Source organism: Ambystoma mexicanum, chromosome 13, assembly GCF_040938575.1.
Source record: "Ambystoma mexicanum isolate Mex_15411 chromosome 13, UKY_AmexF1_1, whole genome shotgun sequence".
NCBI lineage: Eukaryota > Metazoa > Chordata > Amphibia > Caudata > Ambystomatidae > Ambystoma > Ambystoma mexicanum.
In genome coordinates, this window is record NC_090938.1 from 107306003 (window position 1) to 107321750 (window position 15748).

The window sequence follows — 15748 nt, forward strand, 5'->3', positions numbered from 1 at the left end:
TTCGGCCCCCATACTCTAAATCACTAACACAGCCGTGTCCACCTTTTTTACTTTTAGTTAGGTGTAGATATGTGTATGTATACCTTTATGGCACAGACAAGAGCGGACGTCTCAAAAATTATCACCCAACTTTATTCACTGCGCAAATCCTTTCTCACTCACCGTAGCTCATCTCCTTCCCATTCCCATACACTCTCATGTGATTTCACTTGCAACTGATCAATTACTAGTTATGACCAACACTCTCTGGCACCACCTCGCGGTCAACCGTTCGTCTCCAATACTCACACGGTGCGCGCACCCTTCACAATGCTTTTCCACTCACACCTCGTCTTTTTTCCTCCCTTTCCTCCCTGGCCAGCTGTCCCTGTTTTTCTGCTAAGGTTACTATGTTCACGTCTGTACGTGCCACTACTTAATCCCCACTCCTACAAATGTGCTCCCTATTTTATAGTTCTTCTACAAGTATATTTATCTTATACCCTTTTCGCTTTCTCTCCCTGCCCCGTGGAATGGAAAAAAGAAATAGAGAGAGTAGCAATCACTAAAAAATATTCCCGGTGTCTCCCTTTGCCAGACACCAATAACTTATTTCTTACTTCTTCATATATTCCCAGTACTAGTTTAGATAGCACTATGCGGCGCCGCCTTCCACCCCCTTTCGGAGCTAGGTTTCCGTCACTTCTACCACTTCACTTATTTCTTACTCCTAATGGCCATATGCAAAGAAAAGATAAAGAAAGTTTCAAGACCCGTCTTTAGTAGACCCCCGTTATTCTTCTCCTCTACCTGTCCCCGTTCTTCTGTTCACAATTTCCCCTCCCTACCCCTTTACGATCGCTCGCACTCAGTACTCACGTGCCCGTCTTGAACCGATAGTCTCCGAAACTGGGTCCGTCCAGGCAGTGTCACCGGTAACTCAACGGTCAGCCCCTGGCTCCGGCGAGCGGCACTCAAAGGGGATTTTTTTCCAATCGGGATCCCGTACCCTTTCTCATTGAGTGCGCACTTCTTATTGTGCCGGTCGCCGTTGGCGGGCAGCCTCCCGGAGCCGGCTCACCGTGCGTATCCCTTCTCGACCGGAGATTCTCGTGCCACAAGGGGGTCGTTAAAAAGGAGTTAGGAAAAATAATTTGGAGATATCACGCTATCGGGGTCATCACTGAAAGGAAGCGCCCCCAATTTCAGCACGATCCTCCCCGCAATGAGAGACAATAAGGGACTCTCCCGTAGTGGGAATAAGACCAGGACAGAGTGCGGGTGAGCGTAAGTGGGAGTTTATCCAAAGAATAGGGCATGCAAAGAACTCTGCAACCTCCGAGAGCGCTCTGTCTGACAATAGCAAAGACAGGCGTATTTCTAATACAAAAAACGTCATCAGAACCTACACACTATAGGGGGCACAAGTTAATTGGGATTGGGTGGCGTCGACTAACTATAGGTGTTGCTGCAGCGTGGTTGGTCTTGGCGTGAGGACGTCACTGGTCAGCCTCGTGGGTTGGGTTGGGCCTGGCAGGCCAGCTTGAGGTCATCCGAGCGGTGTTGGTATGCTGGGGCAGCCTGTGACAAAGATGAATACCTTTCCTGACTCGTTTGCCCTAGGCCATGCACACTGCAGTTATTCAAGAAACGACATCTAAGTTCATCAATAAATCGCTCAGCAGTTTGTCTTATAAAATAAACGCAACACATGAGGAATGCACCTCGTGAGAGGTCCGGTGGTTGTCGGTTGGGGTGAGATTTACCTGTGTCCTATTGACCGGTATTTTAGGTCGAGGGGCTGGGCTCTGGGGCCTGAGCCGAATGATACATGTCTGTCTGCCGCGTTAGAAGTTATTATATAAATGGGTCTCTGTGTCTTGTCCCAGTGATGGGGGTCGTCATGATTCTTGGGGTGGTCTAGGGGGGGGTTGTGGGATTTACGAGAGGGTGCTGGTAGATCAGTAGATTCAAACGTGGGTTTATTACCGTGCTGTAAATAACACAGGTGGCGGGCTGTGGCCTTGGGTGCGGTACCGGGGCCTCTGACTCTCTGAAGCGGCTCCAGCTTGGTTGGGGGAGGTGAGGGAGCGCGGCACATGCCTTAGCTTCTTTATCTGGCAGGCTTGGTAGGGTGGGAGGGAGAATGGCCTTGCATATATTCACAAAGGTTTTTTCCTCGTGCGTTGCTAACTTTTGAATGCAGAACTTTTATAATGTTCCGCCTTATTTTGATGTTATTTAAACACACATATATATTTCAATTTCGTTACACATTTCTTTAATACAGTCGGTCCGAGTACCTTTTCATTACCTAACATTATATTTACTACATGGTGTGATTATTTTATGTACATTAGACGTTACACGAGGTAGTTCTAGGTTATGGCCTACAGAGATTGATGCTCGCTGCTTTAGGTGATTAAGAGAGCATATATGAGTTCAGGTTTCTACATAAAATTGTAAGAACACTTATACAGATAAAGGCTATATATTTGGTCGACATCTTTCTCGGTGGTTATAGCAGCACTAGTCCAGACCTGGGGTGGTATCATGTAACGTTACATCTTTATGGTTTATTCACAGTTTACAGGATCTGTTTAAACAGAGGTAGTTCGTTAATACCAATACTTGAATTATTTTCTACTTTCTTCAGATAGTGATGCTTCAGCTTTTTTCCCGTCACCCCGGCCTCGCGGACCAGGTCGTGCGGGGTGCAATATTACATTGTGAACGATAAAATGTTACAGTGTTAGCATCTCGGGTTAGCTCATACCCGGCTTTTCTCATGGGAACGCGCTCGCAGCGGATCTACCAGGGCTACTGCGGCGGCAGAGATGCATGAAAGGCCCTCCAAAGGTGGGGGCCTCGTTACAGTGTACTGAACTCACGCCATGTTTGCTAGACAAGATGGCTTCTAGGCCTAACTGAATTTTGGTATATGCAAGGAACGGATACGTGTGGGCAATGTCGTCGGCGGGTGAACCCTCCTCCACCTGGGCCCGGGTGGCATGAGGGGACGGCCACCGAGTCATGGTCCTCACCTGGGGAGAAGGCTGCAGGTGAGGAGGGCCTCGCGGCCAGTCCTCCCCTACAGTATATGTTTCCTTCTTGCATTCAGGTTCCACAGCCCTTTGGCAAAGGCTTCTCTCCCTCTCTGTCGGTTCCAGAACCTTTTTGTATTTTTACCTTTGGGTCCAGGACTCTTTTGGCGAAGGTTTCTCTCTCTTTTAGGGGCCCCCACAACTGCCCTGGTCTCCCCACCCAGTTCTGTGTGCTCTGAGAAAGGCATGGTGCTCAGAGGAAGACACAGACACAAGGATACAAGTTTCAAAAAACATTATTGGTAAAAAAAAAAGGGGAGTTTGAAGAGTGCCTAACTTGCCCTATTTCTAAATGGGACTAGTCTCGACCATGAAAATAAAGAAGAAAGAATAGACCAAAAGTCTGTCTCTCAAAAGCAAGGAATCTGTATGTCAAACCTATGCTTGCCCACACAGAGTTTCTTCTCAACTACCTCCCCCAAGCTTGTCACCTGGGATCTCCAAAAGTTCACTTCATTCTAAACAGTTCACAAAAAGGCAGTTCAATAGTTCTTATTCTACAGAAAAGGTAGCAGGCCCCTCTCTAGAAAGAACATGGCATGATAACCTGTTCTGTGGTTTTTTCCAACTTTGAGAGTCCGCAGCCATCACTTATCGCTTTTTCCTCACTCTACTTTTCACAAAGGAGGAATATGCATTTGCATATCAATCTTTGTCCCACCCACAAGGGAAGTCCAGCACCGAAATGCCTGGCAAACCTCCTTTGAACAAGAGTACCAACAGCAACCCCATACACGTGTTTCAGCCTAGTCAGGCTTCATTAGTTAGGTGGAGCTGTGCCTCTCTGAACACAGTGAGCGAGGGGTCCCGACGCATAGGACTCCATGGGGGGAATGCCGGTATTATCGGCACTAGTAATACCGGCTGTATGTTGCTGGTGGGGTGCCTGACTTACCTCCAGCTCTTGTAGTTGGTGGTGTGGGAAAAGTAGCGCTAATGTAATTACTGCCACTATTTTCCTCACACTGACAAACTTGTAATGAGGCCCATTACCCAACAATCCAAGACTCGATCCAGGTAAGCCACTACAGAGGAGCTTGCCACACACATAGTTCCTCTATTTGCTTCTGCAATTTCTTTCCCCTTCAGTTCCTTATTTATGTTTGACTACATTCATCGGTAACATATCGGAGGGCTAGCTGCTACCAACATCCTTGCAGATATTTCTTCAGCACACCATGTCCTGTATAGAAGAGGATCCAGTTGCCTGTGTGTTCTCCCTCGTCAGTTTCTACGGGCCATTGTTCATCCATGGGAGTGGGGGGACATTGTGAATGAACATCCCAATACAACGGAACCCTGGCATATTGGTACTCTTCCAGACTCTCCTCATAGCCCCTCAACCTCTTCACAACCCATACTTTACATTGGGGTAGCATTCGATTCCATAATTTTGAGGCTGACCATGACTATTACAGAAGGTGATCAAAAATGTACAAATAGGTCTTGCCTGTGCTCCCAAAAAAGGAACAACCAAGCATGTACTGCTTGGCAACATTCCTTTTTCATGGAACAGTGCTGGCTTTTAGCCAAATGTACATTGGAGTCTGGGATTTGTAGGTTTGTTTTTACTATCTTGCATATGGACCTATAATCCCCAGCTTGCTGACTGTTATTGGCTAAAACAAGTAGAGAATGAATGTGTCTCTCATGGCATGAGGCCAGTTGACAAGTGGGCATGCACATACAAGTCCGTAGTCCCTTGCTTACAGATATGGCCAATATATGGCCAAGAGGCAGGAAAACAGCATAGGAGGAACCCAGTGTTATTATGATCAGTCATTGTCAGAGTGTGAGATTAGATTGGAGGTGGGCCTTTAAAATGTTCCAAGGTTTATACCTCTGCAGGATTGTTGCAGACATCTGAAAGTCTGCCACATGGATCTGAAGGCTATCAAATGGATGTGTGTGATTTACCTTTGCAAGTGTGACATTACTGCTGATATAACATAACAAATGGACACATCTTTTAGAAATTAGGTATTTTAAAAAACACAGAGCGATGCTACATATGATGTATTTTATACCCATGCTTGTATAAATGTATGAGGAAAGGATAAGAGTTAAGAAATAATTCTAATTTGTACTGTTATATCAAAGGAAAAATAGCATTGCTGTCTGGTAGGCTTTGTAAAACCCTGAAATGTGGGACTGACGTGTAAAGGGAACGCCAATAGTTCCACCTTTAGTATGGAAACCCTGCACTGCCTTAAACAGCAAAGACATCTTTGCACTAACCTCCAGGGACACAGCTGAAATTGCAAGAATGTTGTCGCCATAGCAACTGCGAGACATTGACAAATTGAACTGGATAAGAGATTTTCAGATCTGGCCTGGGGCCGCCACTCCGCTGATTGATTTCCCAGAGCACTCTCTCTCCAGGGACATCAACATCTGAGTGGATTGCCTGGAAACCATGGCAACCAGGCATCTGACGGATACCGATGGAGGTTGGGATTTAGGCAATCCATCCATCAGGATGTCAACTCTCATCCTTAGCTGGTGCCCTTTGTAGGTGAGGCATTGACTGTAAGTACTGCAGTTATGCCACCAGTGCGACAGTAGAGTTTAACCACCGAGAGCACCACTATCGGCTAAAGCAATTAATAAACTCCTTCCTTATACCATGTAGAATGTAATGTCTTGACTGATTAGGGTGTAGCCAGCTTGCAATTATTTATAATGTTTGCATTTGATCTGTAATTTTATGATTTACATGTAAACTTAATGAATAATAATCCTAAGGTCTGCATGGCATTGCTCATCAGGTTTGTGATAAATTACTCTTCATGATCTTAATGACACACTTTTAAACAAATGTGTAATCTTTCTACATTTCCAAAGAAACCTAAGTTTGACCTTGGCTAAAGGAAGTGCTCTCATTGACCCTCTTTTGTGTGGATTCTGACAATGCATGTCAACTGGGTTGGGCTACTGGATATCAATGCCTTCAACATGGTTGCCATAGAAACGTTGGATTTTTCCTTATTGGTCATGATGTTAGGCAACTTCTTTGTTCATTGGGTCTTGGATCAGTAGGGTTTGCACCCTGACCTGCAGTGTTTGTCTTGAACTGCTTTTGTTGATTCTCAAGATGATATCCAATTTTTGTATGGATACTAATATTTAATCATTGATTATTGCAATGGTAATGGTCGAGGAAAAACACAATCTTGTGAATAACTTTTGGAAAAGGGGAAACAAATAACACTACATTCAAATGTTGCTTCTGATGGGTAAAAGGGATACAACCACACCCTGGCCACTACCAAATGGAACTAGTAAGAGTGTGGTTTCACTAGCTTATGAATATCTTGCCACCACAAAGGAATTATGGGAATTGTCACCAGTAGAGGCATTCCTTAATTGTATTGTCTTGATTTACTAACCAGGAAGTCACCAATTTCAATATTCTACCTGGATTACAGCTGGTTAACCATATGACCTGAACCACAAACAATGGAAGAAACTGAAGTCACTACATCTTTTACACGCACCAGGTTTACCGGTCTGGGACAAAGCTGCAAACGGGAACCTCTCTTAAGTCAAGGCTACTTGTAGAGAATATGTGGGCATACAAAACGGATGATACCTTAAACCATTGACACAAAGCACATCATCAGTCCTGGGAAGATGATGATGCATGCCTTAGCAAAGCATGTTGCAATAAAGGACATCCCCCAAAAGTGGAATGGGTGACCAGTCAAAAGGACAAAGCTGAAGGAGTAGAAAGCTCCTCGGGCTGTGAAGATAAATGGATGAGGCCAGAATACAGGAGCCATAGCAAGGAAAGGTAAATGAATAGTGACCGAGAGAACACCTCATTCACAACTAGACAAGTCCTTATTTCAATGTTTACCTTTACATACAATAGACACATACCTATTTACAAGAAGATATCTACAAAGGACCACAACCAACAAAAACATGAGAATCAATAAACACAACACGACCTTTCTAAATAGGTAGTCCAAGCTAAGCAACAATAGCCTTTCAAAGGAGAAAGGGTTGTGTCTTTAACCAGAGTCAAGAGTAAAACACATTCGGACAGGCAGCCTTAGCCATGCTTTCCAGATTTGATTCAGACTTTGGAATACACACAGACACACAGAAATAGAAACCTCCCCAGCCCCCCACCCACACACAGACACACCGTTCTAAACGGCAGGCTTAGCAGACAAATGTTCAGCTATCCAACCGAAGGTCCCATGGTCTCTGGCTAACACTAACCATTTATTTTAGTGCAGTTCAGGTACCAGGACAAATGAATGAACAACAAAAATAACTTTCCCTAGTTATATGGCCACCCTCCACCTGAGACCACCTTCCCATGCACAACATATAGTAGTACATCAAAGAAATGCGTAACCGAGATGACCATTTCCTGTACAGAAATGTATAAAAGGGAACCAAGCTCTTAAATATTTTGGAAAACAAACCAACAATAACATAGTGATTTCCACCATCGTTAGTAAGTACCATAATTTACAACAAAACATGGCGAGAGTTGGACCTACAGGATTCTTTCAGGTCTGTGCCAGAGCCAGTTTTCTCCTGTGATTATAGGGAAGAGAAAAGACACAGAATAACCTGATGCTAGATGAATGCCCTCATACAAGTCTTCTCAAATTAAAGTTAGCCGATTTAGGAGTAGTTGAATGCCCCTAACGTCTCCCATTTTAGCTGTTTTCTTTTAAAAACAATTGTACCCTTGAGCAAGACCAACACATATGAGCCATGGAGCCCACCTCACCAAAGATTCTCCAGCACAGAAAGATAGAAAGATGTCTAGATGGCATGAAAATGTTCAGGAGGTAAATACCATCCAAAACATACCTTTCAGGCACATTCATTTACCGGGGTACATCACACGATTTATATGTTTTGTCGCTCATGTGACTCCAAAAGGGAGCGTCAATCTCTGTGCACAGTTCCTCCACCTATTTCCACTTTCATGACAATTTGTCAGAAGGGTGAGTCCTCTGCAGTTGCTGTTAGTGTCATGAATCGATGTTCTTCAGGGTCATTATGGCACAAATGGAGATGCAGGGGAATAACATCCCTCAGTTACACATACAACATCCCCTCCAAAAGCTACTCACTGCTTAAACTCAAACAACAGTATAGTTGTTCTCAAGATGGCAACTGGGTAATCTGTTCGGAAGCGGCTAATTTGAAAAACCTACTTAATGGAACAACACAGCCTCCCAGATGCATTGCTTCAACCTTGATCCCAAAGCTACTCAAAGTATTCTGCTTCCTAGCTATCCTTGTATTTCTCTGTTCCTTCCTTTTCACCCTTCCCATCTCGCTAGGTGTCTTCTCTCCCTCTCTTACCTTCTCTCCCCGTTTCTTTTCGTGATTTCACCATGGGAAGCCTGGACATTCGCCCTGTACAACTTGCGCAACACGTTCACCATTCTACAAAAACGCTTCATCTTTCTTGTGCAACACGTTCCCCATCCTTCAGGAGAGCCGTAATTATTCCTGGGTCTATATTAATTGTTTTCCTTAATCGCATTCGTATGCGACTTCCATTTTTGCATTTTTATTTTTATGTTCGAATTGTCTCGCGTTCCTACGTGACATCATTGTTATTATCTGTGTTTTCAATTTTGACATTCTCGGCTCCCGCGAGTCAGATCCTGTTAGTCCCTCTTTGCCTGAAGTCTGCTCCAAAGAGGACATTAGTTTTTGTGATCTTCCCTGCTGGTTATTTTACTGCATCTTTCCTCCTCTTGTCCTTGTTTTGTCTGCATATTCAATTCTTGTGATTGTTACTTCTAGTATCTGTGTTACAGCCTTTTCTGATACCCCAAGGCTACATTCCAATGCTGATCGCCAATTCAAGAAACAATACCTAAATATCTATTGGGTTTTCCACCCCCTGGGGGTTTCCTAGAGTTTCCCCCGGGCTTTGGTTTCACCTCTCAAAGACCGGTGGGAAGTCTGGAAGGCTCCCCATTATTCCTCTATCAAAGACAAGTTGTCAGACAAGGTAAGAGCCCATTGTGGTTATTGTAATGCACTGTGATCATAACAGTTAGAGCCTGTACACTCGGCCCTTCAGCACTCCTTATGAGATGGTGATCTGAAGTTGGGAGGGTTGATGAGTCCCAGATGCACCTATAGAAGGGCTGGAGATCCACGGACAAATTTGTGAAAAGCTAAAATCTCTGATTTCCCAATCGCAACAATTTCCTTGCATTCCCAAAAAGAGATGTTTCCAGTTTATAAATCTCAAATAAGATTTTAAAGTCTTCCTTAACCAGGCCCTGAAAGCCCCAACTGACATGATTGGCGAAAAGGAAGGATTACCTGTAACAGGATATAAGAGAGCTAAATCGGCATCTTTGCCCCATTGTTTGTGAGACATGTCCCAATAGTAAAACGAGGTGGAAGTGAAAGGTATTCCTGCTAACAATCTATCAGACTGGATCAAAAAAAAAAGTTGAGTCAGAGGAATTTGCAATGGCTCTTTGCACAAGGTTTGCTGATTTAATTTGAAGGTGACAGCCAAATCAGTCAAACAAGTGAGATAGTTTAGATGCAGCTATATAAAGTTTAACACAAAGTATCCCAAGTAAACCCCTCTAATAAGGAACTATCTGGGAAACCTATTCTTTTGTCCAAATAAACCAGAAGATTATTTTTGTGTAATGAGAGGAAAGAAGACATTTAGCCCCAAATCGAGAAAGACAAACATTGTATAAATTAATCCATGGACTAGGTCATCTTAAATGCTGTGGCCCACCCCAGCAAAGACATTTCTTGATAGGTCCACCTCTCAAAGTCTAAGGTAAAGTTTCTAAATAAGGGGAGTACATTCGGGTGAAATAAATCCCAAGAAGCACAGTGGGTATGCACCTTGCTGTTGGCCCACTAAGCACACGACCTCCAGCTTGAGTGACCGGATGGCCGCGTCCAACTTGGTGGCATGCACCTCTGCAAGTTCATATGACCTGCCCATCTCCAGTATACGGGCCAGGGTGAGGCCGGGCTACTGTAGTACCTGTTGTCGCAATTTCCCTGAGGCACAGCCCTGTATTAGCTGATTCCGGACCATCCCCTCTTCATTTTCCCAGGCACATGTTGCCGCTAGGTGTCTGAGGCATCCATAGAATTTGTCCAGAGACTCTTCCTCTTTCTGTTTTGCAGCCCACATGACAAACCTCTCGTAGTCCTGGTTTGCCAGTGTCATGAAGTGCTCTTGCAGGCAGTCCTTTGCGGCCTGGTATGAGCTGTCCATTCATGTGAGGGATTTAAAGATTTTGTGTACTTCAGATCCCCCCGAATAGATGAGCGTGGCCACTTTCGCTTCTTCATCAGACGCCTCGGTGGACTTGATGTACATGCCTAGTTTCTCATCCCAGAGAATCCATTTTGGCCCCAGGCTCAATGGGTTGCCTGACGTACCAAATTCAAATTCCGGCATTGGTGCCAGGGAACCCTGTTGGCAACTCAAAACCTCCCAATTCCAGTATGGTGTAGGACGTTACGCTCCCCAATTTCAATTTCCAGTCACAAACACATGAAAGTGACACTTTGACACCTTTGTCTCTTTTTTCTTTTTGTTTTGGAGCCCCTTGTGGGCTAGAGGAATAACTGCCGCCACCCGCCGACAGGTGCAGACTGAAATCCCTTTCCCCCTGCCCAGCCGCCATCCTCATTGACCAATGTGATGGGTCTTGCGCATATATGTGGAGCCCGGGAATGTAGGCCTTTCCCCCTGGTAAAGAACCACTCAGACACAGGTCTGTCGCCTTCGGGATCCGGGCGCACACTCTCCTAATGCGCAGGAATGCCCCTTTTATTATTCAGCGTGCAACGGCTTAACATTGCTGTTGCACTGTCACATGACTACATAACTACTACCTTTGATTCTTGCCTTTCACTCCACTTCCTTTGCATGTTTTATTAATGCCTCCATGTTCTTGCTCCTCTTTATCTGTCCTCTTTGATCTCCACCCTCCCCTTTCACTCTCTTTGTTCTGTATCACCACAGCACCAGTCATAGTGCAAGTCTTTCTGTGCTTTTTTTTATTTTATAGCAATGGTCGATGCTACATATGTGAATGTGTTCATTAAAAAAAATTACTATGCTGATTTGTTTTGCCACTGCACTATTTGCGGAAACACTTTGATATTAATGTTCTCAGTTCCTTACATAGTTCTGCGGTTGCATTTACTGCAACACAGTGCACTCTCCCACTTGCTTAATGGCCCATATGTTGATGTACTGGTTTTTAATAGGGTTCTCCTATTTGTGTCACAGTACTTGGACCTGACCTGTTTGCCGCTCATTTGTGTCATCTGCTTTATGATTGCTTTTAATGTGTGTCAGTCACTGATTATCATCATTTTTCATATTTCTAGGAGTGAAAGAGCATTTCTACACTATCGCAATATACGTATTCCCTTAGTTCTTGGTGCGAAAGAACATCAGTCCATGATGAACAATGGGTGGTAAATGACATACTGCCATGGCCTTTTCAAGAATTATTTTACACCGAAGGTGTTGGTGCAGAACCTAAGACAGCCTTGCTAAGTGTCAAAAAGTACTGCATGCTGGCAAGCCAGCGGAGCCAAGAGAAAAGACATGAAGATGTGACCTTCAGAGCCGGCTTGTTGTTTCTATAGCAGGGGTCTGCAATCTCTGGCACTCAAATGTTTTGGACTTCCACTCCCATTAGCTCCCCCGCATTGACGATGCTGGTTAGTGCTGAGGAGAGTGATAGTCACTGACCGCTGTTCCAAGGAATCGTCTGCTCGCAACCCATCATGTTTATGATGGAGCGGAAGACCATGACCAAGGAAAGGATATCATGATGGTCTATCCATGGGATCTTTAGAGTATGGGGTGCTTGGTTCAGATGAAGCTATGCAGTGTAAGAATGCAGGCCCGCGTGCACCACCAACGGATGGCCAAGCTTCAAGACTTGGATCTGGGGACCACCAATGACATTGTGTTCATGGTAGCCAATGGGTCTTCTTCTGCACACCCATGACATCATGATGTCAGTTCAATGTTCTCAGCGTCAGTGATAATGAAGAGGACCAAAGGAGATGCTTGTGCATGCCAGTGGCAACAGATCTAGCAGACACCATAGAACGCCAAACGAAGTACCCCAAAAGTACTACCATTTCGCATCTGCTGACTGCATAAATCGAAAAGAGAGGCTGACTGCTCACCTGATTCCCTCTTGCGTTGTGTAAATCTCAAGCTTTATTTTCGTGCTACCGGTTTCCCACCTGGGCACAGTTCAGTCTGCAACTTGAAAGTCCCTGGAAACTGACCTCTTCTTCTTATACAAAGTTGGGGTGTATCAAGTGGGTCAATTGATGAACGTGCACCTATTCATGGGGGCCGGGGATCTTCCAGCTCTACCACTATATTTAATGGAGACCCACATCAGAATGATCTGATTCTGGTTCTTTTAAATGAAATTAAAGTTTGTCTGGCCCTGGATTACTTTGGAAGTTAGGTGTTTTTGTTCTTTGATAGGAATTCCATGCTTGTTCCAGAATGTCATGGTGTCCTCTTTTGTTTTTCTCTGCTCTAGCAACAGCATAATTAAAACAAACACAACAAATAAAGAATGGCTCATCCTGTTCCGATTCCAACCAAACATCCTAATGGTTTTACACGTTGCTGCAATGTTTAAGAAATGGAGAAATAAATGCGTCATATTTAACTACTTAAATTGCACATTAAACACACAATGCACAAAAGCCAAACCATTTCCAAACAGGAATAAAAGTTAATTGCCCACTGTTGCTCTAAGCTCTGGATGCGTAATATCATGAAACCGATTCAGAATGTGCCCTTGCACAATGCCGTGTGCATAGCCAAGTTCGAAGTTCATATTAAGGTAATAACTGTGGGCTTCATTCCAAGTCAGCCGGCCTGGTACCAAAATCCTGGTATTCATGGATACCGGCACTTTAACGGAACCGGCAGACTAAGGAGGTAACTGGTGGTAAGGCAAACACTGTTCTAGCAAAAAACGCTGTCATCACCGGCACCGGTATTGCCAGTGCCGGTAATGACGGTAAATCTCCTCATGGAGTCCTATAGGACTCCTTGAATGGGGATTAACACCATCACTACGACACTTGTAATCCGGCAGCAACACTGCCAGAACGAGCGCTGGAAACAGTACTAACATTTGCCGGTATCCTGGTGGATCTACTGCCTTGGATTCCGAGCCCCATTCCATTCAGAGCCGAATCCACCCATAAGAATAAAGAGCAGAGGGTAGTCATAGTTACGGGATGTCTAGACCGAATGAAGCTCTGTCTGATCAATTTATACACCTTGAATGTCAATGAGGCAGCATTCTTTACAGAGATGTTTAGCAAATTTGACCTGGTTGGTGAGGCGATTTGGATCTGGGGTGGCTACTTTAGTAGCGTTCTGGACTCTGCTACAGAAAGACTGTCACATACAAATGCACAACCCTCCTTACCACTCGAACACTACAACAGATTATGTCCAGTTTCGAGTTGCTCGAATCTGAGAACACTCCACCCAGACACCGCACATACTCCTTCTAATCCCACCCTTATGGTACATGCACCCGAATTGACCACTTAATTACAGGAAGAGAATATTTGCATCTATTGATAGGGGCGGAGGAGCTGGGCAGGACCCTGTGTGATCATTCTCCAGACTTGGAAATTCAACTCAAAAGAGATACTTGATGGGGCCTATTGCGCCATGTTAAAGGTGGCAATAAATGACTACTTTATAGAGGAGGCCCCCGAACTCTCGGTTTTGTGGGAGACATTTAAAGTCACAATTTGGGGAGTGTGTATTTCCACATTGGTGGGGGTCCGTAAGGCCCTAACGTCACAACTAGGACAGCTAGAGTAAGAGATAGACAATATAGAGTCCTCGATTGATCTTTTGGGGGTTGACGAAGACAATTTAAGATAGCTTAGATCCCAATTCATGGGAATATGGCAATGACTGGGTAATCATGACAGGGCGACATACATCAAGGAAGCCCATGTACAGGGAGAGAGACACAGTAAATTATTGACATGACTGCTGCGATTGGGTGCCCCACATACATCTATTGTCTACCTATGCACAGATAACGGAAAAATATGCTATAAACAACAAATCATAAATAGTTTGTTTGCATCCTACTATGAGACATTGTACACTAGGTTGGAACAAGCCTTGCTGAGAGCAATTGATGACACTCTTGGCTTAATAGACCTTCCAAAGATCACGCTGAAGCAAACAGAAGATCTCAAAAGGCCATTGACAGTGCAGAAATGGGAGTCAATGCTCAATGCATTATCAACCGGCAAAGCCCCTGGGGCAGACGGATTCCCAAGTGAATTTTACAGAATGTACCAGGACCAATTACAGATTCCACTCCTGCAAACATATATACATGCCTATGATCGAGGAGAATTACCTAACTCAATGGGAGAAGCCCTAATAATCCCTATCCTAAAACCTGGAAAATACCCTAAGGATCGCAGCTCCTTTAGACATCTGTCCATTTTAAATACTGACACAAAATTGCTGGGTAATTGGATAGCAAATAGAGTGAAGCTGTTACTTACGCGTTTGATCCACAAGGATCAAGCTGGATTCATCCGAGGGAGAGACACGACTCATAATTTATGCAGAATCCCTCATATCATAGTGCAAACCTCCGAAAGGAGACATTACTATCTCTGGACTGGATACAACTAAGGCATTCGACACAGTTACTTGGAGTTGGATGTTCATGGTCCTGAAATGCTTTGGCCTGGAGGAACCCATCCTGCCCTGGATAAAATTACTGTACCGAAACCCTACTGAAAGAGTAAAAGCCAATAGACCCATCTCGGAGGCGTGGCATGTGAACTGAGGCACACACCAGGGTTACCCCCTCTCGCCCTATAGAGCCAGTAGCATGTTTATTGCACAGACAATATAGGGATATTGGTATAAGAGTGAACAGGGAGGTCCATTTAATATCACTGTACACATGTGTCATGCTGCTGTATCTGAATATCCCATCCAATTCCATCCCTTGCGTATTAAAGATATTTAAACATTTTGGAAAGTTCTCAGCTATTTGTAATTTGTATTTGTATCTGTTTTATTTGTAACGCGCACCTTCAGGCCCGGAGGCATCAGGGCGCAACTTTAGACCTGGTTACATAAGCATACAGTTACATATATTCAAAACATTAAACAGTGCACAGTATTCAGGGCATACAGCAATATACATATTTACAGAAAGTAGATTAGGGCAGGCGTTTCCCGGGGCAGTAATAATTGCTTTTTCCACCTTGGCCGCAAAGTACGCAACAATCAGCTGGAGGTTTCTTCCAGACAGGTAATGTGGTGCCCAAATCACTTTAAATAGTTAGCAATAGACATATATCATAAGCCACAGGACACGTACATATATAATATGCACAAGGCGTTACAGGCATTAGATAAATCCATTGAATTCTGGAAGAAATTGCCCCTATCTCTGATGTGGAAGTGGCCATAGCAAAAATGCCGATATTACCCCGGTTCTTGGACTACTTTGCCAACATTCCATTCCAGATCCCACACAGCTTCTTTAAGGAACTTGATATTAAATTGTAAACGCTGATATGGGCCAGTGGTAGACACAAAATAGCTTTGCAAACATTGCGTAGACCTG